Source organism: Tupaia chinensis, unplaced genomic scaffold (assembly GCF_000334495.1).
Source record: "Tupaia chinensis unplaced genomic scaffold, TupChi_1.0 Scaffold000055_1, whole genome shotgun sequence".
In the NCBI taxonomy this organism is placed as follows: domain Eukaryota; kingdom Metazoa; phylum Chordata; class Mammalia; order Scandentia; family Tupaiidae; genus Tupaia; species Tupaia belangeri.
The window spans coordinates 490,868-517,234 of NW_006159513.1; the positions used below are offsets into that span (position 1 = coordinate 490,868).

The window sequence follows — 26,367 nt, forward strand, 5'->3', positions numbered from 1 at the left end:
TTTTGTAGAGAGGTTTTTGCCATAGGGCATGTACACTCGCCCAAGGGACAGAGAGAAACAGAGAGACAGAAAGCAAGAAACCACCGCTGAGGAGGGGGGATGGCCACACTGCAATCCCTTCTCCTCCACTCTCCTCTGGGATTTCTGGTGCACACACGGTGTCAGTGTGAATTTTAAGTCACTGGATCAGGGACTCAAACCCGGGATTAGCGGGAGTCCAGCAATGTAGCCATTGCACCATCTGCTAACCCCCTCTCCCGGTCTCTCACAGTGTGTTCCACAGATTCTTGTGCTGCCCGGATTACATCCAGGGCCCTCTTCTCTGACTCCTCATCCACGAGCAACTTGCTGACTTTGTCCACAGCTTCCATAGCCTTTTGGGCTCTGCCTGCATCATCTTCATTTTTGCTATAGGGCACGTGCGCTCGCCAGACAGACAGAGAGAGACATAGAGACAGAAAGCGAGAAATCACCCCCCAGGGGGGATGGTCATGCCGCAATCCCTTCTCCCCCATTCTCCTCTCGGGATCTTGGGCACGCACGCACACGCGCCCGGCGTGAGTTTTAAGCCACTGGGTCTGGGACATGAACCGCGGTCGACTACGTGGGAGTCCAGTGACATAGCCATTATGCTAACTGCTGGTTCCCCCATCATCTTCGTTTTTGTCAGGATGAACCAATAAGGGTCACTGCTGAAGCCTTCATTATTCCTTCATCTGTCACTTCATTTCAGGATCTATCTGAAGAACTTCTAATGGGTTACCATTGAAGTAAGAGGAGCCAGGATAGGTTAATCTTTCAAACTGATTTTTGAACAATCAAACTGAATCTTGCTTCTCTGTTTCACTTCACTGTAGAAGATCATGGACGTTTCCTCTGCGCTGCCTCCTTCCACCACAGCCCGCTCTCCCCCAAAGCCCAAAGCTGCTGTTTCCCCAGCCAGCAGCCTTTTGACCATTAAACATATTCTTAAAATAAGAAAAAAACCCACTAAGCTCTCTGTCCCTAATCCAAGGTCATCCTTTTTACTTCAATCTTCATCACTCACTTCTAAATATTATTATATCATTTTCTATTTCAGTTTCAGTCTACATATAATGTATTAAGCAGGACCCAATGCAAGAAACAGAAACCACTGAAGATATTTCAGGCAAAAAATTATTTCCTAAAGGAAATTTAGGGCTGGTGAATTTACAGACATTCTGTAATGGAAGTGTGCCATTACCAGATTCATGGTTTTAAAAGTTGCCAGCCCTTGACGCTGATTCAGAAGTTTCAAACTTCTCTACTACTACTGCTGTCACCACCGTATTTGCCAGAGATGACCAGTAAAAAACAAAACAAAAAACAACAACAACAACAAAACATAGTGCTAAGGGAAGAAACTGCAGTTACAAAGAAAAAGAAAGAGGATTTTAAAAAAAAGAAAAAATATAAAGAGCAAGAAAGAAAAAAATAAGAAGAAAAAAGAAGAGAGAGAGACCAGAGACTAAGGAAAAGCACTTGGAACTTAAAGTTATGAAAGGTTGATAGTACTATGAGAAACAGACACACACACACACACACACACACACACACACACACACACACCAGGAAAGCTTTAAAGACAAAACTGAGAACATCTGCAAGGAAATAGGATAAGATACCATGATCGAGAATGGAAGATAATGGAGAAAAAAATAGGAGATTAGGGTTTTACACTTGATTAAAAAAGCGTGTCTGAAATAAGGACCAGGAAATGGAGAACAGAAAATATTTTGAGAAGGGATGAGGAAAATAAGCAAATGAAAGTTCATGAGAAAAGGATACAGTTTTCAGAGGTGAAAATCTCCATTGTATGCACAGATGATAATTTTAGTTAAAACACTCATGCAAAGACACATTATCATGAAATGCTGGAGCACCAAGAATAGAGAGAAGGCCCTTAACAATCCCGGAGGGAGGAGCCAGCAGGTTTGAGTTCCAGACCTGGTGACTTGAAAATCATGCCAGGTGCATGTGCGTGAATGCCCAAAATCCTGAGAGGAGAATGGAGAAGGGGTTGCAGCATGGATAACCCTTCTGGGAGGTGATTTCTCAGTTTCCCTCTTTCCAGCAAGCACATGTTCTTTATGGCAAAGGGGAAAAAAAAACACTAAAGAAAAAATATTCAAGGGAGATTAAAAAGTATCTAGCAATAGATAGGAAATAAATGTGGCAATGGACTTCTCAACCTTAATTCTGGAAACAGAAAGATAATGTCCTTCAAAATGCCAAAGCACTTGACTTTCAGTTCTATACCACTTAGTAAGTTTGGGGTGTAAGGTAAGCAGGCATGTGAACAAGAACACAGAAAAAGTCAAATAATTAGGAATCAAGAAGGACATGAACTTTAGTGAAGCCTTCCAAATGGATAAGAGAATGAGACACAGGCAGCTTCAGAAATGTTAGCAGAATACGTTTAAGGATCTTTCATCTAGTGCTTAACCAAGGACTCAGCTGTTTCTGAGTTACTGTTTCCTCTCCTTTTCTATCTACTTGTTCATTTCTATTTGAGCCAGCCACCTTGTGACCATTAGACATATTCTTAAAATAATAATAATAATAATAATAATAAAACCACTAAGCTCTCTGTATATAATCCAAGGTCATCCTTTCTATGTCAGTCTTTATCATTCACTCCTAAATAATATTATGTGTTCATATTTTATTTCATAATGTATCTAGCAGGGCCCACTGAAAATATTTCAAGCAAAAAAGTATTTAATAAAGGAAATATAGGGTTGATGAATTTACAGAAATCCTGTATTAGAAATGTGGCATTACCAGATTTGTGGTTTCAAAAGTCATCATACAACCTATGAGTTGGTCAGTTTCCTTCCCCTAACTTTCATGCTAGGATGGCAGGATGGTTTCATGCATAAAAAATGTGACCCCTTCCACTTGGGATTGTTTTTTTTTTTTTTTTTTTGGAGAGGTTTTCACTATAGGGCACGTGCGCTTGCCAGACAGAGAGAGACAGAGAGACAGAAAGTGAGAAATCACCCCCCAGGGGGATGGTCACGCCGCAATCCCTTCTTCTCCATTCTCCTCTCGGGATCTTGGGCACACACGCACATGTGCCCGGCGTGAGTTCTAAGCCACTGGGTCCAGGACACGAACCGCGGTCGACTACGTGGGAGTCCAGTGACATAGCCATTACGCCAACTGCTGGTTCCCTTGGTATTGTTTCTTTAGCAAGGGCTATGAATGAGACATTTTTACATAGAGCAATGGTCCTTCATCAGTACTTCTTGGGAACTTATCAGACATGGAATTATTGGGACCTCCTCCTCAAATCTACTCATTTAAAAACCTGGGGGATGAGTGGCTGCCAGTTGTGCTTTTGTAATTTGAGTGATTCTGATACCTACTAATGTTTGAAAAGCCTTGCCTTCCAGGGCTAGCATGGTTTTAATGAATATTTTATATAGTATCTCAGTACCTAAATTTTCCAGTAGTAAAAGGTGATAATATTACATCTCATTTGCTTCTGAAATGTAATGGCTTTTTGTATGTTGACTCTTTTAAACTATGGGATGGCCATGAATGAAAGTCAGCTGTATAATTAGATCAATATGCAATCACTCTCTTTATAAACAACATCCATATGAAGCAGCATCAAAAAATTATTGGAAAAATGGAATTAAAATAGTTTATTTTGGTGCCAAAAATTGAAATGTATGCATAGATTTTTCTTTCTTTCTTCTTTTTTTGGAGAGGTTTATGCTATAGGGCTTGTGCACTTGCCAGAAAGAGAGACAGAAAGCGAGAAATCACACTCCACCAGGGTGGATGGCCATGCCACAATCCCTTCTGCATTCTCTTCTCAGGATCTTGGGCATGCACGCACATGCGCCCAGTGTGTGTCTAAACCACAAGGTTCAGGACTCAAACCGTGGTCAACTACTGGGGGTCTAGCGACATAGCCCTTACACCAACAGATGGTCTCCCTTTGTTTTTTGTTTTTTTTAAAGTTTAAAAATAGTTTAACTTTTTTTTTTTTCTCAGTTTTCCTCTCTCCATCAAGCACATGTTAAATGGAGCAAAGGGAAACAAACAAACAAACAAACAAACGAAAAACACTAAAGAAAAAAATATTCACGGGATGAATAAAGTGCCAGAGGGCACATGCACTCACCAGAGAGACAGAGACAGACAGACAAAGAGAAGGAAAGTGAGATGTCTCTTCCCATGAAAAATGTCATCCTCTAATCCCTTCTCCTCTATCATCCCTTCTTCTTGGGATTTAGGTCATATGCACATATGCAGTCGCTGTGTTTTTTAAGTTGCCAAGTCTAGGGCTCAATCCTCCTAGCTGGCTTTGTGGAATCCAGCCACCTTCACCACATCACAGGCTGACCCAACTTTTTTATAATATATATTTTCCATGAACTTTTAGAAGAGTCTCATATAAGGGACCAGCAGTTGGTGTAATGGCTATGTCACTGGACTCCCATGTAGTTGAACGCAGTTCGAGTCCCAGACCCCGTGGCTTAAACTGATGCCAGGCGCCTCTGCATGCATGCCTAAGATCCTGAGAGGAGAATGGAGGAGAAGAGATTGTGGCATGACCATCCCCCTTGGGGGTGATTTCTCACTTTCTGTCTCTCTGTCTGTCTGGCAAGCACATGCATCCTACAGCAAAAACCTCAAAAAGAAAAAAAAAAAAAAGTCTCATCTAGACAAAACTTCAAGCACACTCCAGAAATGTGCTAGAGGCCAATAGCCATTAGTTTACTTGAATATTTCCAACCACAAGACTTTCATATTTTTTTCTGAGAAAAAAATAAATCTTTATTGTACTGATTTTTGTTATATGTCAGCTTATCACAATAGTACAACCTGCATTGTCTTTATTTGTGTGTGTGTGTGTGTGTGTGTGTGTGTCTATTAAGTGTTGTTTGGTTTTTTTCCTGACTGTCTCCCTTCCTCCTCTATTACCCATCCCCTTCTATACTGTCTCTAGTATCTACAGTTGCCCTCCCTGCTATCACACCTTCAGTTTCCACTAGAGATGATACACATCCTGTATATGTTAAGCAGGGATGCACAATGCCTGTCTTTCATAGTCTGATGCTTGTTTCACTTATCATTGAATCTTCTATATTAATCCTCTTTATATTAAGTGTCAGGGTACCCTTGTTTACTATGGCTGAGTAGTATGCCATAGAATACATGTTCAATCCACTCACATCCATTCTTGGACATGGATCATTCCATGCCTTAGCAATGGTTAATAAAGCTGCAGTAAACATAGATACACAAGTGTTTTTCTGACTGTTTTCTTCTTTTGGGTAGATACCTAAGAGTGTAATTAATGGGTTATATTATAGTTCCATTGATATTTGTAGATTTCTATGGAACCTTCATATTTTACTCCACCATGGTTGTACTAATTTACATTCCCACCAACAGTGTAGGAGGGTTCCCTTTCCACCAGCATTCATCATTCTTAACTTTTTGTTTTAACTTTACTAACTTTGCCAGCCATAAGTTTACACTAGTTCTACTATCGCAATGCAGAATGAATTTAGTCACTTACTGCAACTCTAGTATGCGCCATATTATCTGTTTTAGACCCACAGTTACTCTGTGTGTTTTACAAATTTATATGCCTTTGCTATGTGCAAGGCCTTGAAACATTTTTAGACACTTTTATGCAACCCTTACGTCTTCTCTTTCCAAGCAAAACACCACCAGCTATAGCAACAGCTTTTCAAATAATGTAGCTTTAGGCATTTCAAAATTCTCGTTGATTTCTCCATGACATATTCTAGCTTCCTAACACAGTATTTAGTTTCTCATATTTTAATATTTAATGATTACATATGTCCAGCAATGGTCTGAAGTATGCAGTATATTATAAAACTTCCTTGTGTATCTATTAGAGAAACTTAAAATTACCCTCACCCCAGAGATATAATTGTGGCTCAATAAGCTAATGTCTTAACAGGTCTCTCTTGACATGACTTTTTTAACGGAAGTGTGTTATTTTACATCTGTTCATATTATATATCATTTAAGTAGTTTCAGTCATCATTCCAATCTGTCATGATTTCTTTGAACTTTGATTCTATCTTTCTTTCTTTTTATTAGCTATTCCTCCCATATGTCTATCATCTGCAAAGCTTATAATTGTGCTTTTATGTCTTTGTTCAAGTTGTTGATAAAAATGTTGCATAGAACAAATTTCCACAATAAGGTCCATAATAGTAGTTTTTTATATCTGCATGATGCTAAGCTTTGACAAAACACATTTACATCCATTATCTCATTTAATACTATACTCCTAGTTGATAAAAAGGGCAGGCTTTTTGTTTGTACTCTTATATGATGAATAAAGAAATTGGTGCTAGGAGAGTGTAAGTCATGCCACTGCTAGGTAGAGAATTAATACCATAACTTAGTATTTTCAAGAGTTTTTTTTTTGTTTATAGTTCCAATAAACTATATATTTGAATTTGCCTAACTGTATTATCATTTGGCTTAAAATCCATGTGTCTATATGCAGTTTCATGAGTCAGGAAGGACTAACTCCATTTTTCTGAAGTAAATGGTATTAAAACAAGTTGGAAAGGCCTAGCCCAAGATGCGGTGGTTATGGCAACTGGATCCCAAATGGCCAACTGTATGGTTCAAGTCCTAGACCCAGTGGCTTGAGAATGCCCAAAGTCCTAAAAGGAGAGAGAAATGAAGGAGTCAGGATTATAATGTGATCACCCTCCAAAGAGGATGTTTCCCCCCTTTCTCTCTAATTCTTTATGGCAAATTAAAAACCAAAACAAACAAAGAAACAAACAAACAAAAACAAAATACCAAGTAGGACAGACCAAAGCAATGATCTCTGTTGACAGAAGTGATGAAGGAGACACGTCAAGATCAAATAACCTCCCATTTTTCCGATACAACATGAGCAAGATGGGCCTGGAAAAGGAAAGTTGAGAATATTGATAGGAATCTGCTTCGGGGTGGGCAAAGAGACATGTGGGAGGCACAGCTATGACAGAACATGCTGTTCACGCACTATGGTCGTTAGGCCGGGGCCATTTGGGAAGCCCAGGTGTGATCCCTGGTCTAACATGTAGGTCAGGTGAGGTGAAGTCCACCTATAATCCTGAGACTTTGGAAGGCTGATGTAGGAGGTCCATGAGCTCAAGGCTGAACAGGGAAAACTCCTGTCTAAAATACAACTATGTGTGGTGGCATGGGATGAGGCAGGAGAATCACAACATGGTAGAACTATCTTTAGCCTCAAAAATTACTCAGATGAGGAATAGCAGTTTTGAAACCTAATCTCGAGCCTAAGAACATATTTTATTTTTAATAGCTTTTATTCATTAGAGAGAGAGAAAGACACCTTTGACAGGTTCTTGTTGCACTGTCATCTCTTATCACTAGCCCTCCAGCCCCTCAGGATCTTGGATATACATGCTCTCAGCATGCTTTCAGCTCAACTAGAGATCTGAACCCATTTTTGGCCATTTGATTTCAGCATTGCAATGTAATATGCCACTGCCTTCACAACTCTCAGAACATATCTGATAATGAATCTATCAATAGTTGATAGAAAAATTGAACTCTGACAGTCAGCATTCAAGACCAGAACTGGGTAGCACCCTTCTCTTATGTGAGCCCTGATGCTGTCAACTCCCACTCCTATGAGGCTTTATCCCCAATGATGCAGAACAACGAGGCACATAATTACCAACAGCATAGTAACTCTGCTCTCTAGCAAATGAAAAGAGGGCAGGAAAGAGCTCAGGTTTTGAAACATAACCTCATCCTTACCAGATCAAAATCATGATGATACCCAAGGCAACTGCCAAATAGGCAAATAAATTGGGTTGAATCATATAAAATTATAAATATTTGACTCTTTAGCCTATAACAATTTCATATTGCTTGCTTAATGCATTTTAGTTATGTTATAAATGGTTTCAAAGGACCAGAACAAGAAAATATGCCTAACGTGTTCAGCATAGCTTCCTTTCCTTTTTTTTTTTTTTGAAGAGGTTTTTGCTATAGGGCGTGTGAGCTCACCAGAAAGACAGAGAGAGACAGAGAGACAGAAAGCGAGAAATCACCCCCCAGGGGGGATGGCCACGCCACAATCCCTTCTCCTCCATTCTCCTCTCAGGATCTTGGGCACGCACGCACATGCACCTGGCATGAATTTAAGCCACCAGGTCCCGGACACTTCTAACTTGAAAAGTTCCTAACACAGTTGATGGGTCAAACAAAGATAAATTATAGCAAAATTAATTCCAGATAGGCTTTTTGTTTGTACTCTTATATGATGAATAAAGAAATTGGTGCTAGGAGAGTGTAAGTCATGCCACTGCTAGGTAGAGAATTAATACCATAACTTAGTATTTTCAAGAGTTTTTTTTTTGTTTATAGTTCCAATAAACTATATATTTGAATTTGCCTAACTGTATTATCATTTGGCTTAAAATCCATGTGTCTATATGCAGTTTCATGAGTCAGGAAGGACTAACTCCATTTTTCTGAAGTAAATGGTATTAAAACAAGTTGGAAAGGCCTAGCCCAAGATGCGGTGGTTATGGCAACTGGATCCCAAATGGCCAACTGTATGGTTCAAGTCCTAGACCCAGTGGCTTGAGAATGCCCAAAGTCCTAAAAGGAGAGAGAAATGAAGGAGTCAGGATTATAATGTGATCACCCTCCAAAGAGGATGTTTCCCCCCTTTCTCTCTAATTCTTTATGGCAAATTAAAAACCAAAACAAACAAAGAAACAAACAAACAAAAACAAAATACCAAGTAGGACAGACCAAAGCAATGATCTCTGTTGACAGAAGTGATGAAGGAGACACGTCAAGATCAAATAACCTCCCATTTTTCCGATACAACATGAGCAAGATGGGCCTGGAAAAGGAAAGTTGAGAATATTGATAGGAATCTGCTTCGGGGTGGGCAAAGAGACATGTGGGAGGCACAGCTATGATAGAACATGCTGTTCACGCACTATGGTCGTTAGCCCGGGGCCATTTGGGAAGCCCAGGTGTGATCCCTGGTCTAACATGTAGGTCAGGTGAGGTGAAGTCCACCTATAATCCTGAGACTTTGGAAGGCTGATGTAGGAGGTCCATGAGCTCAAGGCTGAACAGGGAAAACTCCTGTCTAAAATACAACTATGTGTGGTGGCATGGGATGAGGCAGGAGAATCACAACATGGTAGAACTATCTTTAGCCTCAAAAATTACTCAGATGAGGAATAGCAGTTTTGAAACCTAATCTCGAGCCTAAGAACATATTTTATTTTTAATAGCTTTTATTCATTAGAGAGAGAGAAAGACACCTTTGACAGGTTCTTGTTGCACTGTCATCTCTTATCACTAGCCCTCCAGCCCCTCAGGATCTTGGATATACATGCTCTCAGCATGCTTTCAGCTCAACTAGAGATCTGAACCCATTTTTGGCCATTTGATTTCAGCATTGCAATGTAATATGCCACTGCCTTCACAACTCTCAGAACATATCTGATAATGAATCTATCAATAGTTGATAGAAAAATTGAACTCTGACAGTCAGCATTCAAGACCAGAACTGGGTAGCACCCTTCTCTTATGTGAGCCCTGATGCTGTCAACTCCCACTCCTATGAGGCTTTATCCCCAATGATGCGGAACAACGAGGCACATAATTACCAACAGCATAGTAACTCTGCTCTCTAGCAAATGAAAAGAGGGCAGGAAAGAGCTCAGGTTTTGAAACATAACCTCATCCTTACCAGATCAAAATCATGATGATACCCAAGGCAACTGCCAAATAGGCAAATAAATTGGGTTGAATCATATAAAATTATAAATATTTGACTCTTTAGCCTATAACAATTTCATATTGCTTGCTTAATGCATTTTAGTTATGTTATAAATGGTTTCAAAGGACCAGAACAAGAAAATATGCCTAACGTGTTCAGCATAGCTTCCTTTCCTTTTTTTTTTTTTTGAAGAGGTTTTTGCTATAGGGCGTGTGAGCTCACCAGAAAGACAGAGAGAGACAGAGAGACAGAAAGCGAGAAATCACCCCCCAGGGGGGATGGCCACGCCACAATCCCTTCTCCTCCATTCTCCTCTCAGGATCTTGGGCACGCACGCACATGCACCTGGCATGAATTTAAGCCACCAGGTCCCGGACACGAACTACTGTCGACTACACGGGAGTCCAGCGACATAGCCATTAGCTAACTGCTGGCCCCAGCATAGCTTCCTTTCTTGAAAGGTGTTTGGAAAATAAACCATTTTAGCTGAAATTATTATCTCTTAGGCATTTTATTACTTCAAATAAATAGCATTAACTCTCAAATAACCTGGCAAATCTATCAAATTATCTAGTGAGTGCAAATAAATAAAAAATAAATATTAATATTTTCAATGTGTTGGGTGCTATAATCTATGTTAGGGATAGAAAAAAGAGTAAGATAAGATTTCTAACTTGAAAAGTTCCTAACACAGTTGATGGGTCAAACAAAGATAAATTATAGCAAAATTAATTCCAGATAAAAATACTAAAAAAATAGAGATAACTTTTCTGGTTCAGTTAGTATGAGGAAGGCCTTCCAGGAATTATGACAACTGATCTGGATTTACAAGTTAGCTGGGTGGATAAATAGATAATGAGCTTTCTACAATAGGTCAGAAGAATAATTAATTGTACAAGGCCAGAGATAGGAGAATGGGTGAGGTGTTGGGTGACAAGTAGTCAAAGATATAAAATTTGGAAATGTTTTTGTTTACCTATAATGTTAATTAACCTTGTCCTAATGAAAATATTAAATATCTTTGATTTTTTGAAGATTGTATGCCAATATTTCCTTTTCTGCATTTAAAATCCTTGCATTTTAGATTTTAAAAAGATAGTAAATTTAAAAAAATGAAAGTTTTGTCTTTATTGAGTTATGTAACTTTATTTGCATTGCTTTGTGTATTTTAAAACAGAGCACAATATCAAAACAAACAATAATATTGCTGCCATGTTCTGCAGAGGTATGATTATACACTTTAAAACTCAATTTTATTGTGTATATATGAAGACTAGATTTTGATTGCTCAGGGTTTTTTCTCCCCCCCAAAATGCATAACAATTTCATTCTTCATCTTAAAGTTCTAAGGTTCAACTATATTTGAATTATCCATAAAAAAACATAAGTATTTTCTCTTTATGAAACTTTCCCCCATACTTCGTAACTTGAAAATGACTAGAGCAATTTGTGTGCTGAAAAGGGAGGGGATAACCTTCTTTGTTCTCAGGCAAGGGCAAGGGAGTTTGAGAATCAAAGGATAATTTCATGAAAGCAAAGGGTGAACAGGTCAAAACAGAAGGTGATACTGGATGTTGTCTTGAAATGCTAACAATAGCATCCCTTCCAACGTTCTTTTCTGGTAACATGGTCTGAAATAAAGCTGTCAAGGGCTAGCACCCCAGGGTCTCTCTGTAGACCCTCTTTTAAAAGCCATAAAGACCCAGTGTTCTCCATCTACTCTCTTCTACTTTAGTGTAAGAGAAACACGTAAGATTGAAAGGAAGGTTAAAAATCTAAGCCAGACAACAAGGAGGTGGCTGAAAGGGCTTGTTCACCCTGTGGTGTAATGAAAGCTGCTGGTTCTGAGGTGGAAGTTACGCTTTGTTGGAGACTTCTGGTTGCCTGGAAGTGTGCAATCAAAGAGAAGTCAGTCTGATGTGTTTGAGAGCAAGTGGTAGTTCTTCTGTTGCATTGCTTGCCTGCAATTCAGAGGCCATACACAGGCATATGTATTGAAATGGGAATCCCTGGGAAGTCCCCAACAGAAGGCTTCCAGTTGTGTTTTGCCAAAGCAGAACAAATCCAAAGGGATCCAGAGTTCCTACTACAAAGACTGCACGACTAAGACTCATGGCCTTTTCCTGTCACTTCCGTTGTTCCTAACCATAGTATCCTTTACTAGACAGCATACCAGTAGTTTTACTACACTGTCAGAAAACATCAACGTCTGAACTATTTATGAAATGGGTTTGGTCTAAGGTATGTTGACCACCTAATCAAAATATATGAATCAGTCACTTCTGAGAAAGGAGTGTGGATTTAAACAAGTGCTTACTTAGATATTAGTAATTATGTATGTATTAAAAATCAATAATATTTTTTTAAAAAGTAAATACATGCTGAGTACCAGAGGGAAGAGGGGTAAGAAAATATAATGTTTTGAAAATGGTGACAGAATTCAACATTGCACACAGTGCACTAAAATGCAACAGGTACAAAGTTTAAGAGATAATAGGTATAGTACAGGGAAAGCTGAAAATAAGGATAGAGAATACCTGGGAAAGAAAACTTAGAGCTCTTATAATAGCTGGGCCAAGGCTTGGCAAAGCCTAGTTGAAGAATTGCTAATGCCAGCTAAGTACAGGATCTAGGAAAATAAAATATTACCTAAGAGCGTTGTCTTGTATTTTGTAAATTTGATAATTTATTGCTAGTAAGTTGACTGAACTGTTAAATTGCCACATGTAATTTGGTAGTCCTTGATATTATAGTAAGAGATTATTGTCTATAAATTTACTTACCTACACTAAGCTTTGGAGTTGAGGAACTATTAGGACAGAGGGGGAAGATAAGAATATTATATGGGGCCAGTGGGTGGCATGGTGGTTAAGGTGTAAGACTCCCAGATGTCTGATCATCATTCAAGTTCCGGATCTAACATTTTGAGAATCAAGCTTGGTACATATGCATGTGTGCCCAAAATTCCAGGTCGAGAATGGAGGAGAAGGGATTGCAATGATGAGGCTGTTCTCCTTGGGAGCTGATTTCTCACATACGCACTCACTGTCTCTCTATGGCAAGCACACATGTGCCTTATGGCAAAATCTAAAAAAAATATTATATAAAGATAAAAAGATAAAAATATTGTATCTACTAAGTGGCAGGTCACTGCTGCAGAAAGTGGTGCTATATAAGAAGGCACTGGGTTTGAGGCTGAGGTTGACCTAGTGCACCCAAAATCCTGGCTAGCTAGAAGGCTAGGGGAAGATCACAACATGGTGAGACCCTGTACACAGGATCTCTCTCTCTCTCTTTCTCTCTCTCTTGAAAAGAAATACATCAAATTTTTAAATAAATGAAATTAAAAATTAATTTTAAATTAAATTGAAATTTCTCAGTGGGCTGAGAAAAAGTTGAGAGCAGGGAACACCTACTGGAATGGTTTTCTTAAGTGAGAAACATCTCTGTCCCATCCCTCTTTGCCTGCTCTTTGACTTGAGATACTTGGGAAAGAAACCTAACATTTATAAGATAATAATACTGAGCAAAATTGAATAGTGACTGTCCATCAGACACCTCTATGGCCAAAATAAGTGTAGTCAGAGGACACCAAATAACATCCTTCACCTAGATGCATCTATTGTAACATTTTGCTCCATTTGCTTCATTTCTAAAGACACTTTAAATAGGGACCAGGAGTTAGCATAATGGCTATGTCGCTGGACTCCCATGTAGCTAATTGCAGTTCGAGTCCCATACCCGGTGGCTTAAACTCACATTGGGCACGTGTACATGCGTGCCCAAGATCACAAGAGGAGAATGGAGAAAAAGGGATTGTGGCACCCATCCCCCCTGGGGGGTGATTTCTCGTTTTCTATCTCTTTGTCTCTTTCTGGTGAGCGCATGTGCCCTATAGCAAAAACGTCTCAAAAAAAAAAGACACTTCAAATCGAAGAAAATTTAAATGCTTTTGGATGCCAAAATGCTTTCTAAAGTGAATTCTTGATCATTCCAAAGAGATGGTGCTGTACCTCTTACTTTTTTTTTTTTTTTTTTGCTTCTGTACTTTAGCCCCCAAACCAGAGACAACAAGGAGGTGGCTGAAAGGGCTTGTTCACCCTGTGGTGTAATGAAAGCTGCTGGTTCTGAGGTGGAAGTTACGCTTTGTTGGAGACTTCTGGTTGCCTGGAAGTGTGCAATCAAAGAGAAGTCAGTCTGATGTGTTTGAGAGCAAGTGGTAGTTCTTCTGTTGCATTGCTTGCCTGCAATTCAGAGGCCATACACAGGCATATGTATTGAAATGGGAATCCCTGGGAAGTCCCCAACAGAAGGCTTCCAGTTGTGTTTTGCCAAAGCAGAACAAATCCAAAGGGATCCAGAGTTCCTACTACAAAGACTGCACGACTAAGACTCATGGCCTTTTCCTGTCACTTCCGTTGTTCCTAACCATAGTATCCTTTACTAGACAGCATACCAGTAGTTTTACTACACTGTCAGAAAACATCAACGTCTGAACTATTTATGAAATGGGTTTGGTCTAAGGTATGTTGACCACCTAATCAAAATATATGAATCAGTCACTTCTGAGAAAGGAGTGTGGATTTAAACAAGTGCTTACTTAGATATTAGTAATTATGTATGTATTAAAGATCAATAATTTTTTTAAAAAAGTAAATATATACTGAGTACCAGAGGGAAGAGGGGTAAGAAAATATAATGTTTTGAAAATGGTGACAGAATTCAACATTGCACACAGTGCACTAAAATGCAACAGGTACAAAGTTTAAGAGATAATAGGTATAGTACAGGGAAAGCTGAAAATAAGGATAGAGAATACCTGGGAAAGAAAACTTAGAGCTCTTATAATAGCTGGGCCAAGGCTTGGCAAAGCCTAGTTGAAGAATTGCTAATGCCAGCTAAGTACAGGATCTAGGAAAATAAAATATTACCTAAGAGCGTTGTCTTGTATTTTGTAAATTTGATAATTTATTGCTAGTAAGTTGACTGAACTGTTAAATTGCCACATGTAATTTGGTAGTCCTTGATATTATAGTAAGAGATTATTGTCTATAAATTTACTTACCTACACTAAGCTTTGGAGTTGAGGAACTATTAGGACAGAGGGGGAAGATAAGAATATTATATGGGGCCAGTGGGTGGCATGGTGGTTAAGGTGTAAGACTCCCAGATGTCTGATCATCATTCAAGTTCCGGATCTAACATTTTGAGAATCAAGCTTGGTACATATGCATGTGTGCCCAAAATTCCAGGTCGAGAATGGAGGAGAAGGGATTGCAATGATGAGGCTGTTCTCCTTGGGAGCTGATTTCTCACATACGCACTCACTGTCTCTCTATGGCAAGCACACATGTGCCTTATGGCAAAATCTAAAAAAAATATTATATAAAGATAAAAAGATAAAAATATTGTATCTACTAAGTGGCAGGTCACTGCTGCAGAAAGTGGTGCTATATAAGAAGGCACTGGGTTTGAGGCTGAGGTTGACCTAGTGCACCCAAAATCCTGGCTAGCTAGAAGGCTAGGGGAAGATCACAACATGGTGAGACCCTGTACAGGATCTATCTCTCTCTCTTTCTCTCTCTCTTGAAAAGAAATACATCAAATTTTTAAATAAATGAAATTAAAAATTAATTTTAAATTAAATTGAAATTTCTCAGTGGGCTGAGAAAAAGTTGAGAGCAGGGAACACCTACTGGAATGGTTTTCTTAAGTGAGAAACATCTCTGTCCCATCCCTCTTTGCCTGCTCTTTGACTTGAGATACTTGGGAAAGAAACCTAACATTTATAAGATAATAATACTGAGCAAAATTGAACAGTGACTGTCCATCAGACACCTCTATGGCCAAAATAAGTGTAGTCAGAGGACACCAAATAACATCCTTCACCTAGATGCATCTATTGTAACATTTTGCTCCATTTGCTTCATTTCTAAAGACACTTTAAATAGGGACCAGGAGTTAGCATAATGGCTATGTCGCTGGACTCCCATGTAGCTAATTGCAGTTCGAGTCCCATACCCGGTGGCTTAAACTCACATTGGGCACGTGTACATGCGTGCCCAAGATCACAAGAGGAGAATGGAGAAAAAGGGATTGTGGCACCCATCCCCCCTGGGGGGTGATTTCTCGTTTTCTATCTCTTTGTCTCTTTCTGGTGAGCGCATGTGCCCTATAGCAAAAACGTCTCAAAAAAAAAAGACACTTCAAATCGAAGAAAATTTAAATGCTTTTGGATGCCAAAATGCTTTCTAAAGTGAATTCTTGATCATTCCAAAGAGATGGTGCTGTACCTCTTACTTTTTTTTTTTTTTTTTTGCTTCTGTACTTTAGCCCCCAAACCAGGAAAGTCTTATTTTTCCTTTGCTGGACTGGCAAAGCTCTTTTGTCTCTGGCTCTCTGGCCTTCTAAAAGAAGTATTGTCCCCAGGGCCCTCAGGTTACCGACCACCCATTTCCTGAACTGCCATTTCCTGAACTGCCTCCTTCTTTGCAGGCCCAATGCACTTTGTTCATCAAATAGAGCTCTCTTCTCTGTGAGTCCTGCTTCCATACCTTCTGCCTCCTTAGAGCTTTTTTCCTTCCTACCAGCTCCATATGCTTGCTCAATTTTTCACCCTCAGCCCCCACAAAACTCTCTCTAAGGCTGCCCCTCCCATCTGGAAGCAATCCTCCCCCAGTTACATTAGTATTAAAAAATATCCTCATTCAGTCCACACTTTTGACCTAGCACTGTATCATTCTCTCTCCCACTGGAAGCTGCAAATTTGCATTTTATCACATCCACCCCAACCCATATGGGGTCACCTTTCAATCCAATAGTATTTTTAGAGAAATGGAGGATTTTGCTACCAGCCTTAGTCTGATATTCATGGTTTCAGCTGTAAGTTTGCCTTTCTAGTGACAGGCTGCATCAGATTTAGAAGTGGATCAAAGCTATGTCAGGGAAAGAAAGTATTGCTGGAGAATTCTGGAATCCTGTAGTCTCTTATTTCCTCCTGCGAGTTGAAATGCCAGGAGAGTGAGAATTAGTGATGAACATGACAGAGAGGAGGGAAAGCACTGAGGAAAAGGTGGGACCAGATGCAGTTTGGATTAAAATCTTTTAAACACTACTAGTATCTTTAATGAAAACTCTGGTGGAAAATCACTGGTCTCAGAGTATTAAAAACTTTAATTGCCAGGATGTATTCAGAATGCCATGTTTGACTTTTCATCCTAAATACTTAAATGATGCACTGAGAATAAGGAGCAGCATGCTATGTCAAACTGAGTAATTTTCCGTTCCTCTGAATTGCTGTTTAGATTTTGGTGCTACTCTGACAATCACTTTTCTTGTCTCTTAAAATGGGTTCATAGGGTTAATTATCTCAGTGGTCTGATTCATGCTACTTCTGTGAGTGTATGACCATTGTGAAAGGTAGAATCAGGAATTCCTTCCTTGGGAGACAAAACTATCAAGAGAATACACTAGACTTATTCAACTATAGTAAAGATTCAAAAAGTTATTGCTTAGCACACTAAATCATTATTGTTACTTCTGTCTTTTAAATAAAATAAAATAAAATAATCTCTATTTACAGTTTCTTTTTATTTTTATGGAGCTTCACTGAGATTATAGAAAGCAAAGCCTCTTGTAGTTTATGTTCTTTTGAGTCTGTTCCTTGGCACAGTTCCCTAATGAATCGTTGGGTATGCAACAGCAAACCCAAAAGTGCAGACAACAAAAGAAAAAAACCAGGCAAATGGGATTATATAAAGAATAAAATGTTTCTGTAACAAAAAAAATGATGATCAGAAATATCCTAAGATTGGAAGAAAATATTTGCAAGTAGTACATATGATAAGGGGTTAATTTCCAAAATATATAAGAAGTTCAAGCAACTATAAAAGCAAAACACATAGTTTAAATGAAAAATTCTTAGAATTAAAAAGAATAAAATCTCATCATCTGAGGTAACATGGGAGAGCTTGAGGACGTTGTTCAGCCAAATGACCCAGGCACATAAATAGAAATGCTGCAGGTTCTCATTCATATGTGCAAACTATAAAAGCTGGCATCATCTAAGTAGATAGTAGAGTAGTGGCTACTAGAGACTTAGGAAGGGCAGAGAAATGTGGCTGGGTGGGAGGGGAGCTGTTGATTCATGAAAATGGGACTGTGACTATAGGAGAGGAACCAGTTCTACTGTTATAAAGTACAGTAGGGCAACCAGAGATGACACTTCATAGTATATCTCAGAGTAGCTGGGGGGAGGGAGGGTTCTGAACACTGAGTGATGATGACTAGTTCATATGACGGATGTACCAGTGGACCTGATTTGATCAGTGCACATATTCTTGTGCTGAGAAACTGAATTGTGCCCCTTGAATATATATGATTATTATGCTGCAATTAAACATGGTAAGGAACACAAGTAAAACCATCTCAAAAAAAAGAATATAAAAATGCCCAACAGATAAAGAAAGAAAATATTCAATATCACTAATTATTAAAGAAACGAAGATCAAAACCATAATGTGATATCATCTCACACCTGTCAGAATAACATCTTATTAAAAAGACAAAAAATAACAAGTGTCAGAGAGGATGTGAAGAAAACTGTGGAAATATAAATTATCCATTACAGGAAAGTGTGTGCAAGTTCCTCAGATAACTAAAATAAAATTACTGTATGATCCAAGAACACACTTCTGGGTATTTATCCAGAAAATTTCAAATCAATGTGTAAGAGATGTTTGCAAACCCACTCCATGTTCAATGTAGCATTCTTAACAACAGCGATGTTATGGAATCAGCTAAGTATCCATCAACAAATGAGTGGATAAATAAAATAAGTTATATATTCACAATGGAATACTATTCTGCCTTTAAAAAGAAAGTTTGGGGACCAACAGATGGTGTAATGGTTATATTGCTGGACTCTCACCTAGTTGACCATGATTTGAGTCTAAGACTCAGCAGCTTAAAACTCACTCTGGGTGCATGTGCGTGTGTGCCCAAGATCCCAAGAGGAGAATGGAGAAGGGATTGTGGCATGGCCATCCCTCTGGGGGTTGATATCTTGCTTTTTATTTCTCTGTCTTTCCAGTGAGTGCATGCGCCCTGTAGCACAAATCTCTCCCTTAAAAAAAAAAAAAAAAGTTGGGACTAGCAGTTAGCGTAATGGATATGTCGCTGGACTCCCACATAGTCAACTGTGGTTCTAATCCCGGACCTGGTGGCTTAAACTCATGCTGGGTGCGTGCGCGTGTGTGCCCAAGATCCTGAGAGGAGAATGGAGGAGAGGGGATTGCGGCTTGGCCATCCCCCATGGGGGGTGATTTCTCGCTTTCTGTCTCTCTGTCTTTGTCTGTCTGGTGAGCGCATGTGCCCTATAGTAAAAATCTTTCCAAAAAAGAAAAAAAAGTTTATCATTTATAATAACATGAATGGAAATGAAAATCATTTACTAAGTGAAGTAAGTCAAGCACAGAAAGACAAATACTACAAGTGGAATCTAAAATACTTAAACTCATAGAATCAGTGGAATGGTTATTACCAGAGGGTGGGGGCAAGGAGAATGGGAAAATGATGGACAAAGTATAAAAAGACTCAGTGAAACAGTAATAAGTTATTTGTTAATTTGAGATCTATTGCACAGCTTGGTTTATATAGTTATTAAGAGAGTATTGTATATTTCAAAATTGCTAACAGTAAATTTCAAATGTTCTCACCACAAAAAGTATTTAAAGTGACAGATATATCAGTTACCTTGACATAATTATTTCATCTTGTACTCATGAATCATAGCATCACTCTGTTCCCATAAGTATTTACAAGTACAATTTCAATTTATCGTAAAAATAATAAAAAAGTTGATTATTGTTTTGAAATTTATCAAGAATTTTTTAATCGTCAGAATATGATCTATGTTAATGATTGTTCCATGTGCACTTGAAAAATACATGTATTCGTCATTGCTTTCTGTAGTGTTAAGTAAATTTGGGAGAGTTTTCATCTATATACTTAAATGCATTTCCTTTTTCCATCTGTTGATATTAAATCTATCAATGGCTATACTTCGAGTGCTTCATTTAAGCAGTATATCATTGGGTCTTACTTTTTTATACAATCTGTCAATGCTTGACTTTTAATGAAAGTGTTTTGAGCCTTTACATTTAGTGTAGTTATCAATGTGAATGTGTTTGAATATATCACATAGCAAGCCAAACCCCATAGTCCAGTGGTTAAGAGATCTGGATACCACATAGCCCAACATAGTTCAAATCCTTCTCTGCAACTTGAAAAGATGTGCCAGATGTGTGTGCAACTGTGCCCCCAAATCCCAACAGGATGGAGAAATGGAAAAGAGATTGCAGCATAACCATGCTCCACTGGGACGTTCTCTCTCTCTATTTCTTCATCTCTCTGGTGAGTGTATAAACTCTCTGACAATTAAAAACAACAGCAAAATGAAGTATATCACTTTGTTATTTGTTTCTTTTTTTTCCTTCATTTTCTTCCATCAGTATATTCACCTCCCATGCTCTGTGCTACTATCATAAATTTCATTTCCACCTACATTAAAAACTCTATAGGCATAGCTGGAGAGTAGTGCAGCAGTAGGATATAACTCTATGTGAGGCTGACTCACACAGGACAGTTCTAGATTCATATCTGGGGATCTCTTTACATGCATCAGGCATGTGTGAGCCCCTAGTCCAGGGTTATCTGGGGCTGAGGATGGATCATGGCACAAGGACTCTGTTGGGGGTGCTCTCTCTCTCTCTCTTTCTGACTCTCTCTCTCTGCCTTTCTTATGCATGGAAGAAATAAATACAAATAAATAAATTAAAATATGATAATTTATAATCTTTTTGTTTTAGTCAATTACCTTAAATTTCCTTACAATTAATTTCACATAAATACTTTTTTTAAAGTTATTTATTTAATTCCATATGTTGGTATTATAATTTTTTATTTGGACCACAGAGAGACAGAGAGAGAGTGAAAGTGAGAAAGCAAACCTCCAAGTCTGGGACTCAAACCAGTCAGCCATGTGGGAATCCAGTGTCTTTAATCATTATACCACCTGCCAACTCCCATAAATACTTTTTCATAATTTTATTTTAAATATTATTCCTGTACATATTTATGGAATACAGTGTGACTTTTCAATATATGGGAAAAAGGTGTGATTTTTAAATCAGGTCAATATACATATTCATCATCTCAAACATTTATTATTATTCTGTGTCATGAACATTCAAAATCCTTTCTTTTAGACATTTTGAAATATACATTAAATTGTTATTAGCCATAGTTACCCTGCTATGCTTTAGTACTCTAGAATTCCTCTTAACTAATCGTAACCAAATTCTCCCCATCCTCGCCTCTCTCTTCTTTTCATCTTACGATATCTATCATTCCACTCTCCACTATCAAATCTTCAGACTTCCACAAATGAGAAGGAGAACCTGTGGTATTTATCTTTCGGTGTCTAATTTATTTCACTTAGTATAATTTCCTCCAGGCTCATCCATTTTGCAGTAAATGACAGGATTCACATTTTTAGGCTAGATAATATTTTATTGTGTATATACACCACACTGAGTTTCTCTAACATTTAGTAAACATTTAGATAGATTTCCTATTTTAGCTATTGTGAATAGAGCTGCAATGAGGATGGAAATGCAGATATCCCTTTGATATACTGCTTTTTTGTCCTTTGAATATATTCCCAATAGGGATTATTGAATTATAAGGTAATTCTAGTTAAAGTTTTTCAAGGAATCACCATATTGTCTTCCATAATGGTTGTACTAATTTACATTACCACAGTGCACAATAGTTCCTCTTTCTCTGCATCATCACTAGCACTAGTCATTTTAAAAAACTTTTTCAATAATAAACATTCTAACTAGAGTAAAGAGAGACTTAATTGTGTGTGTGTGTGTGTGTGTGTATGTGTGTATTTTTTGAGTGTTTATATTTTTTAATTAAAAAAAATTTTTTTTTTGCTATAGGGCACAGGCACTTGCCAGAAAGACAGAGAGACAGTAAGCGAGAAATCTCAGCCCAGGGGGATGGCCACACCACAATCTCTTCTCCATTCTCCTCTTGGGATCTTGGGCATGCATGCACATGTGCCCAGGCTGAGTTTAAGCCACCAGGTCCAGGACTCTAACTGTGGTTGACTACATGGGAGTCCAGCGATGTAGCCATTATGCTATCTGCTGATCCCCATTGTATTTTGATTTGCATTTCCATAATTATCAGTAATTGAGCATTTTTCAGATAGTCGATAATCATAAGTTTTCTTTTGATAAATATCTGGTCATATTCATTGCCTATTTTTCCATCAGAACAGTTTTATTTTGTTTTGTTTTTGGTGAGTTTTCTGAGCTTCTTGTATAATCCAAGGCTTTTAGTGGTTTTAAAATTTATTTATTTCCAGAGAGAGAGAGAGACAGGGGTCCCTTCAGCCTCCTAGTCAGCCAGGATCATGAGGGTGCATGGGCATACCTGGTGTATTCAGGTCAATCTAGGATCCAAACCTGAGTTTCCAATGTGACGCCAATAGCATTCAGCAGTGTCTGCTATCTGCACTACTGCAGATAAGCCAAGTTCTTGTTATTTATTCCTCATCAGCTGGATAGCTGAAAAAATTCTCTCCCATTCTGTAGGTTATCTATTTATTCTTTTGATTGTTTCCTTTATGTTGCAGAAGCTTTTTAGTTTGATATAATTCCACTTGTCTATTTTTGCTTTTGTTGTTTATGCTTTTGAGGTCTTATCTAAAATCTCTTAGCATATATCAATGTTCTGAAGGATCCCCTTTATGTTTTTTTTTTTAGTAAATTCAGTTTGAGCCTTAAATATTTAATCCTTTAGTCCATTTTGAGTTGATTTCTCTATATGTTTAGAGATAGCGATCTAATTTCTTTCTTCAGTGTATGGAAGACCAATTGTCCCAGCACCACTTATTAAAGAGACCATCCTTTCTACAATGAATGTTCTTGATATTTTTGTCAAAAATCAATTGGCCATATGTATGCAGATTAGTTTCTGGGCCCTCTATTCTGTTACATTGGTCAATACATCTGTTTTTATGCCAATACCTTTTATGTTGACTCACACATTTTCTATTTTTTGGTGCTCTTCATTCCTTTTGTAAATCTAAGTCTTCATTGTGTGTTTTCATGTAATATGAAAAACTTCCTTTATCCTATCTGTAGAGCAGAATCAATGGTACTTATATAAAATTGTATTAGCCTTTGGTCCAGCTAAGCAGCTTTAACAGTTACAGTGACAAGTGCTGCTAAGTTCCTGTACTCTGCCAGCTAGAATAACATGGAGGTCCTGGGTTCAATTTCCAGAACAACATAAAAGCTAGACATAGTGGTGTGTGCCTGTATTCTCACTGACTCGGGAGTTTGAAGCAGGAGGATTACAGACTTGAGGATGGCTTGAGTAACATAGCAAGACCCTATCTTAAAAAAGATTCAGATATGTGTCTCTATTGTGGGCTGAAGCAGATATAGTGCCTTGGCCAGATCATGTCTAAAAAAAATATAGGGCCAATATTTGTGTGTATGAAAACATTTTTTTGAACATCTTTTGTTCTGGCTTTAACACTTGAAGAGAATTTTCAGTAGATAAAGAGTTCTCAGTTCTCACTTTTTTCTCAATATTTTAAAGATACAATTCTGTTATTTTATTGTTGCACAGTTTCCAGTGAGAAGTCAAGATATTTATTTTCAGTTAAATATGGTGTGTTCTGTATCTCTGACAGCTTTTTAGATAGTCTCTTTATCACTGGGTTTTGGCAATTTGATTATGATGTTCTCTGTATGATTGCTTTTATGTCTCCTATCCATTCTTTTTGCACAATCTTGCCTTGGTGATATAGAGTCTTTTGTGATCCAGACAAATTTTGTAATTACTTTTTCTAACTCATGAGGAATGTCACTGGCAATCAGAATCTCATTGAATAAACAAATTAATTTGAGTAGAATTGACACTTTGATTATATTGATTCTTCCAATCCAAGAAAACAGAATATCCTTCTATTTTCTTGTATCACACTCAATTTTTTCTTTTCAGTTTTCTTGTAGAGCTCTTTCGCCTCTTTGATAGGTTTATTCCTAGGTACTTTATTTATTTTGTGGCTATTACAAATGGAATTGTTGTATTCAATTCTGTCTCAGTCTGCTTAGTGTTGGTGTATAAATTGCTATAGATTTTTGTATACTAATTTTGTATCCTGCTACTTTACTGAATGTACTTATCACTTCTAGGGGTTTTGTTATGGATTCCATTGGGTTTTCTATATATATATAATCATATCATCTAAAAAAGGAGGCAGTTTAGGTTATGTTCCTACCTGAATGCTTTTTGTTCTGCTCTCTTGTCTGATTGCATTTACTAGGATTTCCAGTTTGATTATGATGTGTCTTATTTATGGTTTTCATTACAATTTGTAAAAAATGGCCTCTTTTTGTTTTAATATTTCCCCTCCAAGATTTATTTTCCACAAATATTACATTGCTTGATATTATCTTATAGGTCATTAGAACACTTTTTTCTTTCAGTATTTTTTTCTTTGTGATTCAATTTAGAGAATTTCTATTACTATGTCTTCAAGTTCAATGATTTTTTCTTATGATATGTCTAACTTGCTATTTATTTATTGATTAGATTTTTGCTGTAGGGTGCATGTGCTCACCAGAGAGGAGAGAGAGAGTCAGAAATCAACCCCTAGAGGGGATGGCCACACCATATTTCTTTTTCTTCATTCTTCTCTCAGGATTTTGGGAATGCACACACATAGGCCTGGTGTGATTTTCAAGCCACTGGGTCTAGGACTCAAATCGTGGTTGTCTATGTGAGAATTCAGCTGCCTTAACCATCATACCACCTGGTGGCCCCATCTAACTTGTTTTTATAGAGACCATTCAGTATATTTTTAAATTTCAGCTAGTGTATCATTTTTTACTTTAATAATTTATTATTTTCTTATAACTTCCAGTTCTCTCCTCCTTATGCTCATGCTCTTTTTCAAATTCTTGGATATATTCATAACTCTTAAAAAGTTCTTGTCTTCTAATTATGACATCTCTAACTTTCTTGGCTCTGTATGCACTGACTGATATTTCTCCTAATTATGGGAAGGATTTTTCTGCTTCTTTCATTCTAATAATTTTTGAATGGTTACTAGATAATATAAAAGTTAAATTGGTGAGTTTCTGGATTTTGTTGTCTTCTTTCAAAGAGTGTTGACATTTGTTTTGGTGGGGAGTTATTTGCAAATCAACTTGATCTTTTAAAGACTTTTTTAACTTTAGGACTTTTAAAAATTAATTTAGGTAATCAGTCTATATAATTCATTTTAAAATTTAATAAATGTAATATATTTGACAGAATATCATCATGCTGCAGTCCTTCTCCTAGTCTCCTAGACTTTCAGGATTAACGGTTTACACAGGCACACCCAACATGTTCAGGTTGATTTGGGATCTGATCTCATTTTTCCACTTGACTCTAATATCACACAATGGTACCCTACTACCCGTGCCATCATGGTTGGGCCATCTTCCTTATAGGGCTTGTTTATTTCTACTTCTAAGAAGTCAACACTCTGGGTTTTCTGCAGAATATCATGAGGACTCTCTCTTTTGGCTGGTTGAAACTCAAATGTGTCCTAAGACCATATCATATTTAAGAGTTCTTCAGATCACAGTTCTTATATGTGTTTTCTTTTTCTCCCCCTACTGTGTTCTTTGTCCAGTCATATGAAAGCATGCCCTATGCAGGAAGCCTCAGAAATTTTTACATAGTTTGTGGAGATCTTTATCTTTCGAACTGTCTGGTAACTTCCCAGACCCTCTTACTTCTGATTTCTATTACCTCAATGCAGTAAAATCATTGTCTTCTTAGATTTCTCTTCACCATGCTGTAGTGTGGAAACGGTCTACAAGCAGAATTCTTGGGCTACCCTACTTTCATGTATTTACCTTCTCTCAGAGTTAAAAATATCTAGGTTCACCTATTATATAGTGACAGAAAAATAGTTGTTTTATATTTTGTATAGTTCTGTAGTTGTTAATAAAGCAGAAGGGAAAATTTCCTTCTACTATTTTGTTTCCTAAACAGAGTTCTGTGTGTTCTAAGACCTTAGAAGAAATAAACAAAAATTGGTTGTTCAGTTTTCACTTCTCTTTTCCTTAGAATAGAAATGCATTTTGGGGGATTTAGCTGGAAGGTAACTCCACATTACAGACACCACTGTTCAGAATCACTGTTCCCTTGACAACAATGACTCCATTACTAGTCCAAGCATCCTCCCTGCCTCTACCTTCCTTTAGAATAAATCTCCACCATGTAACATCTTTGAATCTTATGCAAATGTCATCAGTCTGACAGACAAACCCAGGCATTTCTGCTCATAGTACTTGGTATGGCCCATGTTTAGGAGTTTCAGCCTTAATCCCAACCTATGTAGATGTATAATGCTCTTGATTATATCTTATGTCTAATGAAAATCTGTCTTATCATTTTTCCATTGCATTTTTCAGTTATGA

The 26,367-nt window shown here is 37.8% G+C and overlaps 1 pseudogene; it reads right to left on the reverse strand.

Moving 5' to 3' along the window:
• The window catches only part of LOC102498682 (dnaJ homolog subfamily C member 8-like), a 59,420-nt pseudogene that overhangs the window by 1,096 nt on the left and 31,957 nt on the right, over positions 1-26,367 (reverse strand).